Genomic DNA, 10,544 nt, shown 5'->3' on the forward strand with positions numbered 1-10,544 from the left:
TTTAACATAACAACCAATCAGCATCGCCTTGTGTTTAATCAACTTTATATTCCAACACGCTATTTAAAAGTAGTTCGACCTCCTGGCGCCATGTTTGTTTCCTTACAGGAAGTCGTGGTTGTATTTGAAGCGATCTGATTGGCTGACACAGGTTTCAGCTTTGCACTACACTGCCCCCTGTGGGTTTGGCATGTGTGTACAACATTACTGTCTTAAAACAATCCGACGGAGATGCTTGGTTTTTTATAAAGACGTGGCTACATGTGTACAAGGCCTTAGTTGGATTTAGGCTCTGACTTTGACATTCTAACACAAGCGTAGGAATAGATTTATAATCTCCTCCATTCCATTTTTGGCAGTAAGTCAAAACAAATGTTAGCTTAATGATTCTCCGCCTCTCACATAAGTCTTTTGCAGACCCCAAAAGGTTTTTCTCCACCGTACACATCCACGCAACTCCAGTCGAACGATTCGCCCATCTTTGGACCACTGCAGGTTTTCCAGAAGTTACCAGGGGTCAGTTTTTGACGGTTTGACTGATTTGTAGTTGCGCCATATTTTCTGAACTGTGGATCAAAAGACGCAAATCTTAAACCATTTTTAGGCTGATTATAAATGAATTCTATCGACAAACAATGTAACTGTATGGTGTAAAGTAGTACAATTTTGCTATTTATGTCCTGGTTTTTGGCTTTAATTGAAAAGGTTTACTTCATCTTTTAGAAATGAAATCAATACTTCATTGTTTCTACATTTGTAGAAGCCTAAATGTATCTGCTTTTCATGGCCTGATGGCCTGAATCCTTGAGATCTGATGATGAGCTAAAGCTCCATTAAAATAACGGATAAAGTTTAGGTGTCTTTATTTAGCCTGTTTTGACTTTATATCCAGTCTCTAGCCAGAAGCAACTCCTTTATGAGAGTTTCAGACTCCAGGAGTCTGTTTGCAAATGACGATGATGACTCATCCACACACCGGGGCTAACTTTGAATCTAAAAATATTTCAAACTTTGAACGCGGATGATGCAAAAACGGCATCGTTGCCGCCGAAGGAGATAGTCAGGAGGAGGCGGCCATTATCCAAAGAGAGATGCTGCCAGAATGTGCAGAGCTTCGTTTTTCCTGCAGCCTGTGTTGACTGCTGCCTGCAGACAGTCAACACAGTCAACGTCAGAGTGTTTATGTGCAGAACTAAAAGAGTGCTACCTTTTAAAAAAAAACAAAGCTAAATTGTAAACTGGCTGAATTTATACATAGATCGCTGTTATGACCTGGAATGAAAAGCAAAAATAAACAAAAAATAAAAATAGAAATTGCAAAATTTGTGCTGGAGTCATTTCCAGTTTAACAATTGGCGTCCCTTGCACACATATTCACCGTTCACAAGAGATTAAAAGAAAAAAGAGAGAGAAAACGTATGGAGCATCCTCAATCAAATATTCTTGCTTAGTCTAATAAAAAAACAAAAATCTGAAAATGTGTCTTGCCTGCATCTTAGCAACAACATTTTGGTAGGATAAGTCATATTTCAAGTAGCATGCATTCAAATTCTGCATATTTGTAACTTAAAGGCCTCTAGGACCATATCTAATGCACAAGTTTAGTGACTGAAATGCAAAAGCTAAAAAGAGAAACTCATAAGGACATTGTTTTTATGAAAAGGAAGAACAATCTGGGAAAAGAAAATTGTTAAAAAAAAAGGGGGGGGGGGGGGGGGGATATGTAGGAATATAGTCATTCTTATATTTGGCAATAATATATCACAATTACACATTCTCTTGATATCCTGAAGCATAACCTCTCATTCATTGATTTTTTTGTGTGTGTGTTTTTTTCAGAATCAATGCCTGCGATGGTTTCATATTCTGTACCTAGACAGATCTGTACGCCTGGCCAAGTCATAAAAAAATTGCACACTGGGTTAATTTTATACACCAGCACAGGACATACAGCTTAGGCACCAATAAATGAGATCATGAAAAATTAATGTAGGAGGAAGCAAACAAAAACAAGATGAAACGGCTCAAAGGAGTGAAGCGAGCAGGACACAAAGCAGAGCATGTACAGCACAAAGGAGGAAACTAATTCAAAAATGATTAGTGCAAGGGAGTTAAAATCGCATTATCAGAGGTGAAACCAATTATTTAAAGTTAATGTTTGCTTCATTCAAATGGGAAAAACTTGTTTTCTGATTGTAATGTTGAGCTGCATTAATGGTTCGTAAAAAGCGACAAGATGTTAAGTTCCATCTAGCACAGCTGGCTGAAGCGTGAAAAACTACCCACAATACCAACTGGAGCAACGACAAGTTAGCTCACAAAACAGAGGAATGACTGGAAACACCAAAGAAGAAGAACAAGCCTTAATGAAATACGGAGCCGGAAACAGGAGGCCGGCGGAGGAAGATGATGCTGCTAATTCACCACGGCGATTCGAAGCCCCGGAGATGAAGAAGCTCCGCCCCTTCACCCAGCACCATTAGCGCTTGGCCCGGGTCCAGACCTGAGAGCCTGGCTAATATACAGCTTTTCTCAGCCAGAGTGGTTTGGGAGAGCCACAGCACTGACACCAGCTCCCTTCAGCCGCAGTCACTTAGCACAGAGATTACCATCCATCCTGACAGCCAAGCATCGCTCATGTTTGCCATGTGTGGCTATAAAAAGACCGAGTGTCTTCAGGTAGACAGCGTGCTAGAAAAAACACCTAAAAGATAGAATCGTCTAGGCCTGTCACAATGAATCGCATTATAAATTAAAACAAACTCAATAATTTCCATTGCCATGATTTATCGTTGATCTCTTTTTTTTCTCTCTTTTTACCAAAAACTGGATGCTAAACATCATCAGTTTGGTGCTGCGATCTCAACTACCTTTTTTCTTTGAAGGACAACTTTGTTTGCAGAGACTTCATAATTCACTTTATTTATTGTTTTGTTTATTTATTTTGTATATTTAAGATGCCTTCCAGTTCCAGTGCAGGGTTTCCCCCAGAAAACTCGCTAAGCCCAGTGGTCGGGGCGCCGAGGCGCTCCACCGTGTTTTTGTATTAGAAGATGTTAAGTAGACAGGAAATGTAAAAATATTACTGGGTAATTATATTTTACGGGAAGACATTGCCAGTGAAACGATATTTAAACCCACAACTAGTCTTAAATCAAAAAACACAATCAAAATGAATATCAAGTATTTGCATTTCTGTTTAATCCAAATTAAGTCAGAGGCTCCATGAGGCCCCCAGGCCTTCAGGGCCCCATAAATGCTAATATTTTTACACAGACTACAGATACATAAACAGGGGCGCCGTATATGGGGGAGTCGAACCCGCGACGGCCGCGTCGAGGACTCAAGGCCTCCAAACATGGGTCGCGCCATCCCCTACGCCACCACGGCACGCCCCCTGTTATCCAATATATTTAATATTAACACAACCTGCTATAGTTTTCTGTTTGTAAACATCACGATAGCAGTTTTGGATGCGTAGCACTGACAGATAAACTTAGCCATCTATCCGTGCTACGGTAGGAAAATCTGACGAGGTAGCACTGATAGTCAGAACACCGGCTTTAAATGCATAAACTATAAACCTATCTCCTATAAACGTATCTTTTAGGAATAAATCTGCTCCGCCAGTGAAATGCTCAGAGCAATAGAGACGTTTGCAATCCCGCTTTTAAAAAAACAAAAAAAGATTTTTTTCAATTATTATTATTATTTTTCTAAAAACATAAACAAGAAATGCTTAGCCTGGCGGTGGGGCTAGTAAAGCATGGCGGGCCGCCAGGCCTATAATACACTGGGGGAAACCCTGCAGTGTTAAATGTTCATTAGAATTGAAAGTTTATTGACCCTTGAGAATCTGTTCTTGAATTATTATTATGCCATTATCATAGTATTACTTAAAAACTGTCTCAAAACAACAATATTATCGTTTATCGCAATAACTTCTGGGACAATTTATCATCCAGCAAAATCTGTTATTGTGACAGGCCTAGAGCGATCGCCTCATTAAAGAAATTCTTCACAATAATTTTAGCCTTCACTCAAATAGTCACATGGGATTTGGTTTTGTCATCTTAACACTAAATTCAACAAAGTCGATGATATGGTGGAGTGTGCGGGTGCCACATTCGGTGTGCAAGCCCCATGATACCTAATGGCCAGGTTATGTCATCAAACAGCGAAGATAACAAGAGTGAAAGCCGCAAAACTTCAAACTACATCTTGATTTGATCGTCGTTTCGACAAGGACTCGTTCTTTCCACTTGAATGCCTCGCGTTTGTGCTCGGCTCTGAAAGCTCTGCCTCATTCGTTCCTCTCAAATCAGTGATCGGCTGAATATTTAATGGTGACACAACGCCTCGTTGCATCCTAACAAAGCTGTGGGACTGTTAATTAGAGCGAGTGCTCAGGCTGTGCGACGCAGCCAGCCAGCCAGCCAGCCAGCCAGCCACCTACCAGACACTCAGCTCTCATCCAAACACATCTTTCACACACTGCCACCACAGTGTAATAAAAACCAAGTCAGGTTGTACATTAAAGTTTTCATACTGAATGTAGTGAGTAGATATTAGTCAGAATAATAGTGACAGGTTACATACATATGATACCATTTAAGCTAACCTTCGCATACACTAGTGTTTGCATATTACATGGAGTATGCTACTGGAGATCGACCTGCAAACTACAGCATTCTAGCTAAGTTTGGCTTTAACACTAAGTCAATGTTAGCGAACATGCTAGCGATAGCTCAAGTATGCATGGCAGCAATGAAGCTGACCTTGGTGTGCTAGCTGAGTTTAGTGTGTACACTGCTATTTACATTCTGGAAGGAATGAGTCAGTATGATAGTCATATTTCTCAAGCTAATAGCATTATAGCTAATTTTGATATAAAGGTCGCAGTTTGTCTAACGAATGGAGAAAGACAATGTTAGTCAACATGCTAGTAATAGCACACATGCCATTTATAGCAGTGTAGCTGACCTTAGCATTTTAGCTAATTTTAACATATTAATGCTTGCACACTAAATGGAGTAACTCAGCGACAGCCCACAAGCTATGAACAACATGTTAGCTAACTTTAGCATTTTAGCTAATTCTGCATATTTTCAGGAGATGCAACAAACACAAATAAAAACTATCTGTTATTTTAAGCTGCTTAGGCTTTGACACTTAAACCTGAAGTTCGCAAAACCTTTCTCAGCATCAGAACCCCTGATTCAGATCTGACAGACACTTTTACTGGGTCTCTTTTAAATTTCTTCAGAAATTTCAAGTTTCTTCCTAAAATTCTGTTTCAGTCAACGTAGAAGTACCTAGAAGTGGTAGCTCCCCACAAACAGCATTTAAAGGTTGTGCCCCACCAGGTTTGTTCCCTGTACGTCTTCATCTGAGAAAAAAACAACAACCATCAAGAGACTTTGGGCCATCTTTCCAACCTCAATTATTTTTTTTACTAAATCTGTAAACCTCAAATGTGTCCTTAACCTCCAATTCTTTGTAGCACACTCCAGACAAACAGAAAGCAACTCAAAATCAAAGGCTTGACAACAAAAACAAAATGTAAAAAGTCCACAAAGAGACAGAGCTGCATAAAATGACAAACAAGGAAAGTAAGTAGATACCTTTTGAAGGCTTTTTAACGGGATTAAAGTGGAAAAAACAAGAAAATTAGAACTGGATTTACTCAAAGGATCGTTGATTATCTGCCTTATGTGATGTCATCAGATGAGTATGAAAACATGGAAGCTTGTTTACAATGAAATAACTAAAGGATTAGCAACGATAACAATGAGATGTTGTCTGTGGGTGACAAACCCACATCTGAAGTGAGTCTGATTTTACAAAACAAAACAACAACAAAAAAAACTCTTGGCACACAGCTTTAAATATTATACATATAGAATATTGACAGCACTGTGAAGTGGGAAAAAGAAAGCAGCCTAACGATTCCAGAGGAAGATTGGGACCACGTCTGTAAGATACCATGGACAACAACAAGATCGAAGGTTTGGCGTGAATTTTGCTGGAAAAGCATTATAAGATTTTTCATAACCCCAGAGCAGAAACAAAAAAAAAAAAGGCAGCAAAAAGACGGTGGGTTATTTGCAGGCTGTGAAAACGGAGGTGATTACGGCAGCAGACTGAGAGACATGAACAGACAGAGTCGCTCATTCGCATCCAACGTCACCCACCACTCAGTCCTGACTGTGAAGCCACATTCAAGTGGGCTGGAATCCCTCTGTTTACGCTGCTAAAAATAGATTTCACACACTGAGATGACGTGGCTTCTCGTGATGAGCCCCTCCCCCCCATCCCCTTACCCATCATGCCCTCTTCCCAGTTATCGGTATGCAGCTCCCAGCCGCCCTACATGCCAACTCTCCTCAGATCCGTAGATCTAAAAGAGAGAGAGATGGATGGATATATAAAAAAGGAAAGTTAATCAATACTATGACTCATTCTTTCTGTGGCAACCACTTCCGGACAGCATTCATCGAAGCAAATCGAATCATTTCAGCTCAATAATCAGCTCCATCTTCTACCACTCTGCCTTGCACGTCTGTGTGACTCCTTCATGCAAAAGAGGAGAGAATACGCCACTTCTCAAACCGTTTGACTGAACAAGAGAACAGCAGCTCCAAAAGCCCTCGCCGGGTTAAGTCTGAGGCTTCAATATTTGCATTTGCCTTGCACTACATCATGTACACACGCCAGCTTCAGGGCCAAAAACGAGCATAAGTACCGATGACTCATCCTGCACACCAGAGCGTACACAACCAGCAATTCCAATGGGAAAAGGACCAAGTTCCTCGCCTGGTCTTTTTTTGAGAGAGTGAAAAGAAATGAAGGATGTGTCTCGTTTTTCCAGAGGTAGCTTGGACGGGATTCTCCCAGGCTGTCAGGGAAAAGCCCTGGTATTACAGCTACAGATGGTGTAGAGGAAAAGGGCGTGGTTCATACCATCTTACCATCGTCTAGACTCATTCAAGAGCTTAACTTGTACAAGAACAAGAGTGGTGAGCAACGAGACATGGTGAGCAATTGCAGCTGCCTAAGGCTATGGCATTGAATACAATGCCATAGCCTTACACCTTTAGCTATTAGCTTGCCTTACATCTTTAGCCATTCTTCTTTGCAGTATCAGGTTGGATGGAGGCGTCTGTCGGTCATTTTCAGATCTCTCCAGAGCCGTTCAATCAGATTCAAGTCTGGACTTTGGCTTGGCCACTCCTTTGAGATCTCATGCCATGAGTGTTGGGTTGTTGTCTTGCTGACAAATTAACCGTTGCCCCAGATGCTCTGGAGCAGATTTTTTATCCAGGATGTCTTTGTACAGTGACTAATCTGTCAGTATCTGCTGCTGCAAAACATCTGCATAGCACGATGCTGTCACCACTATGGGGATAGTAATGACCTGGTGATGAGTTGTGGCTGGTTTCCTTCAAACAAGACGCCAGGCATTCACATCAAAGAGTTCAGTCTTTGTCTCATCAGATCAGAGAATCTTGTTTCTCCTGGTCTGAGAGTCCTTCAGGTGCGTTTTGGTACAGACAGGGTGCCATTAGCCTTTAATTAAGAAGTGACTATAGTCTGGTTGGCCTATCATCCAGGCCAGGCGATTGGTGGATTGCTGCAGAGCTGGTTGTCCCTCTGGAAGGTTCTCCTCTCTCTACAGAGGAACGCTGGAGCTCTGACAGAGCGATCATCTGGTTCTTGGTCATCTTCTTGACTAAGGCCCTTCCCTCCAGATCCTTCCGTTCAGACGGCTGACCAGCTCTAGGAAGAGTCCTGCTGGTTTCAAACTTCTTCCACTGACCAATGATGAAGGCCACTGAACTCACTGGGACCTTCAGAGCAGCAGAAACGTTTCTGGAGCCTTTCCCAAATTTGCGCCTCAAGACAATCCCGCCCCAGAAGTCCACAGAAAAATCCCTTCATGTCCTGCTAACCTGCATTGCCAGCTATATAGACAGGTGTGTGCTTTTCCAAACCAAGTCCAATCAGCTGAATTTACCACAGGTGGACTCCAGTTTGGAAAACAAAATGCTCCACCTAAAAAGCAACGTTTTTAAAATACAACTATTTATTACAACTAGTCTGACATTAAGGCAATATTATTCCTTTCTTCATCCACTTCCATTGGCTTGTCTGTTTCACTATCTACAGTAGGGTTCATCTTCTGCTGAACAGTTCATAGACCACAAGACTATACAGGTTGCCTTGCGGTCTATGAACCATCTGCGAATTACTGTGATTCCTAGCACTTCACTGGCATTTAGGGCTTTCCAAGTATTGTGTATGTTTCCTGGAAAATGTTGGCTTCTCCGAAGCGTCTTCCTGAATAAGTTAAGAGGCGGTGTCGGATTACACAAACAGCTTCTGCTGCGTTTTCACCTTTAGATTCTAGTAGCTTTAATGGCAGGAGTGTGCAAGAGTCAGATGAGGCGACATGTTTCTAAGCAGTGAGTAAAACAGAAAAATATTTCTATGATTTATTTATTAAGTAAAAGTTTTATAACGTAGTTGCATAATAAAAAATGCATCCCAGAAGCAAACACAGTGCATCCTAAAATTGATAAATTTCTTTCTTTCTTTTTTTTCTAAAACATTTCAAACCCTTTGGTATGAAACTGAGCTCCGGTGGATCCTGTTTCCACCGCACCATGAAGTCAAATGAAGACTTTAGAAACTGGATTGCGCCAAGGCACAAATCTGGGGGAAAGATGCAGAAATACTGAAGAGTTGAACGTCCAAAAAAAAAAAGCCAACATGGTCTTTGCTATTAATAGTTAGTAAAAGTTTTAAATCAATAGAACCATCCCTAGATCAGGATGCTAGACCAAATTTTGCATCTTATCCCTTTGGACAAAGAACCCAATAGTCACTAAGGTGGAGCTCCATCGTTCTCCTGTGGAGATAGAAGCACTTTGAAGGCTAACAATAGCTAATGTAGTCCAACTACCAGACCGTTTTGATAGAGTGCTCAGATGGATCTGATAGTCAACTTGAATTTTGCAGAAACGCAGTAAAGGATCCCCAACTCCTGTCCTGCAACCGTCATGTGCATCATCAAATGACTGAGGAATCTCCTTTACACTTTGCACAGGCCTAGTAATTAATTATCCATTATATTCAAATGTGCCGACACACTGATTCATCAAAAACGTTGCAGAAGAAGAGCTCCCTGTGAACTGGAGTTAAAAGACATCTGCCTTAGAGATGGTTAGATTAGTAGAGACAAAATTCTTTGCTCAGAGAAACAAAATCAGTGGGGGTGGGGGACGCCGGGAGCCCAGGGAGCCAAACAGGCTAAGACCGCCTCTGATAGTAGCACTAGTGAAAAACACCCATAAGCTGATGGTACAGTTTGACTAATTTTTCCAACACTGTGACCCAGAACACACAGAAAGATGGTTCAGAAGAAGCATCCCAGATCCAGACACCTGAGCACTATTATGACCAAAAACTAAAAAAAATCTCCTCAACCACTAAAGTAAAATCTTCAAAGTTGCACACAAAAGCCCCAAAAGAGGCGTCGAAACATCTCCTTATATTCCCTCAGTAACAGATCCGCAGCAGTGCAGTCATCTGCAGCTGCAGGTCAGCCAGATTTCTGAACTCTCCACCGGTCAGCTGCGTTGTTGTGCTCACCATGTGACCAACGCTGCCAGAAATAAATGCCTAACCACGGAGCAGCAGCGTCCGCATTGTGCTCCTAATTAAAGAGAGACAGCAGAGGTTGATTAGCAGTGGAAAGGGCTGCGTTAAAGTAAGACCAGGAAGCTCCTCAGCGCTCAGCCGGTCACGTCGAGAGGACAAACCTGCTGCCAGGTGATGTTTGTATCCAACAGTGGAAGTTGCGCATCCTGCCGCTGCCGCCTCCCCGCAGCGTTCGGTCCCCCCGGTTGGTGTCCGCCTGTCGGAGGCCTCGTCGCGGCCTCACCGCCTCCTCCACCGCGGCGCCCAGCTGCTTTGTCCGGGTCTCCGCCCTAAGAACCGGCCGAATATAACAACCTGATGTTTACACCGTCACAGCAAAGCGCAGGATCTGCCGCCTCCTGTAAGAGAAGGGAAGAGCGCCCCCTGCTGACACACGGGCGCATGTTTGTGAAGCCATCTTACAGTGGAAAAACATTCTGTACAAAAAAAATCATTTAATATACAGTAATATTAGCCAATATAATAAAAATAATAAATATACTACTAGATTAACAGTTGGCCTAAATAAATATTGTGAAGAAAATAAGTTTATTTTTCAAATGCATATATTAAAAAGTTTGTTAGCACAGGTACTTTATTTAGAAATGTTTGTTTTTTAGGAATACACTGTATAGTGATAATTTCATAAGTGTTATTTTACTTTATTAATGTGGCCTGATGAAATATTGCCCCTTTTGTTTTAACATTTATTTTGTTTTGATTCATTTTTGTCCTGTACCCCCATGAAGAAACGCTGCTTAGCAAAGTAGCCAATAATGGGGTACAACGTACTCACAATTCATTGCTAAAGTAAATCCTTGCAGGTCACCGGGCCCCGGTTG

At 41.7% G+C, this 10,544-nt stretch overlaps 1 protein-coding gene across 2 annotated transcripts in view; it reads right to left on the reverse strand.

The window, feature by feature from the left end:
- Positions 1-10,057, reverse strand: part of pitpnm2 (phosphatidylinositol transfer protein, membrane-associated 2) — a 72,563-nt gene extending 62,506 nt beyond the window's left edge. Inside the window, exon 1 of one of the 2 annotated variants that reach the window (XM_032569331.1) lies at positions 9,825-10,057. The gene's annotated coding sequence lies outside the window, so the exon portion shown is untranslated. Of the gene's footprint in view, positions 1-9,779 lie in introns of both variants that reach the window. The other variant, XM_032569329.1, reaches the window with a different exon arrangement.
- Between the last annotated feature and the right edge of the window lie 487 nt (positions 10,058-10,544).

This window comes from Xiphophorus hellerii, chromosome 8, assembly GCF_003331165.1.
Source record: "Xiphophorus hellerii strain 12219 chromosome 8, Xiphophorus_hellerii-4.1, whole genome shotgun sequence".
Taxonomy (NCBI): Eukaryota; Metazoa; Chordata; class Actinopteri; order Cyprinodontiformes; family Poeciliidae; genus Xiphophorus; species Xiphophorus hellerii.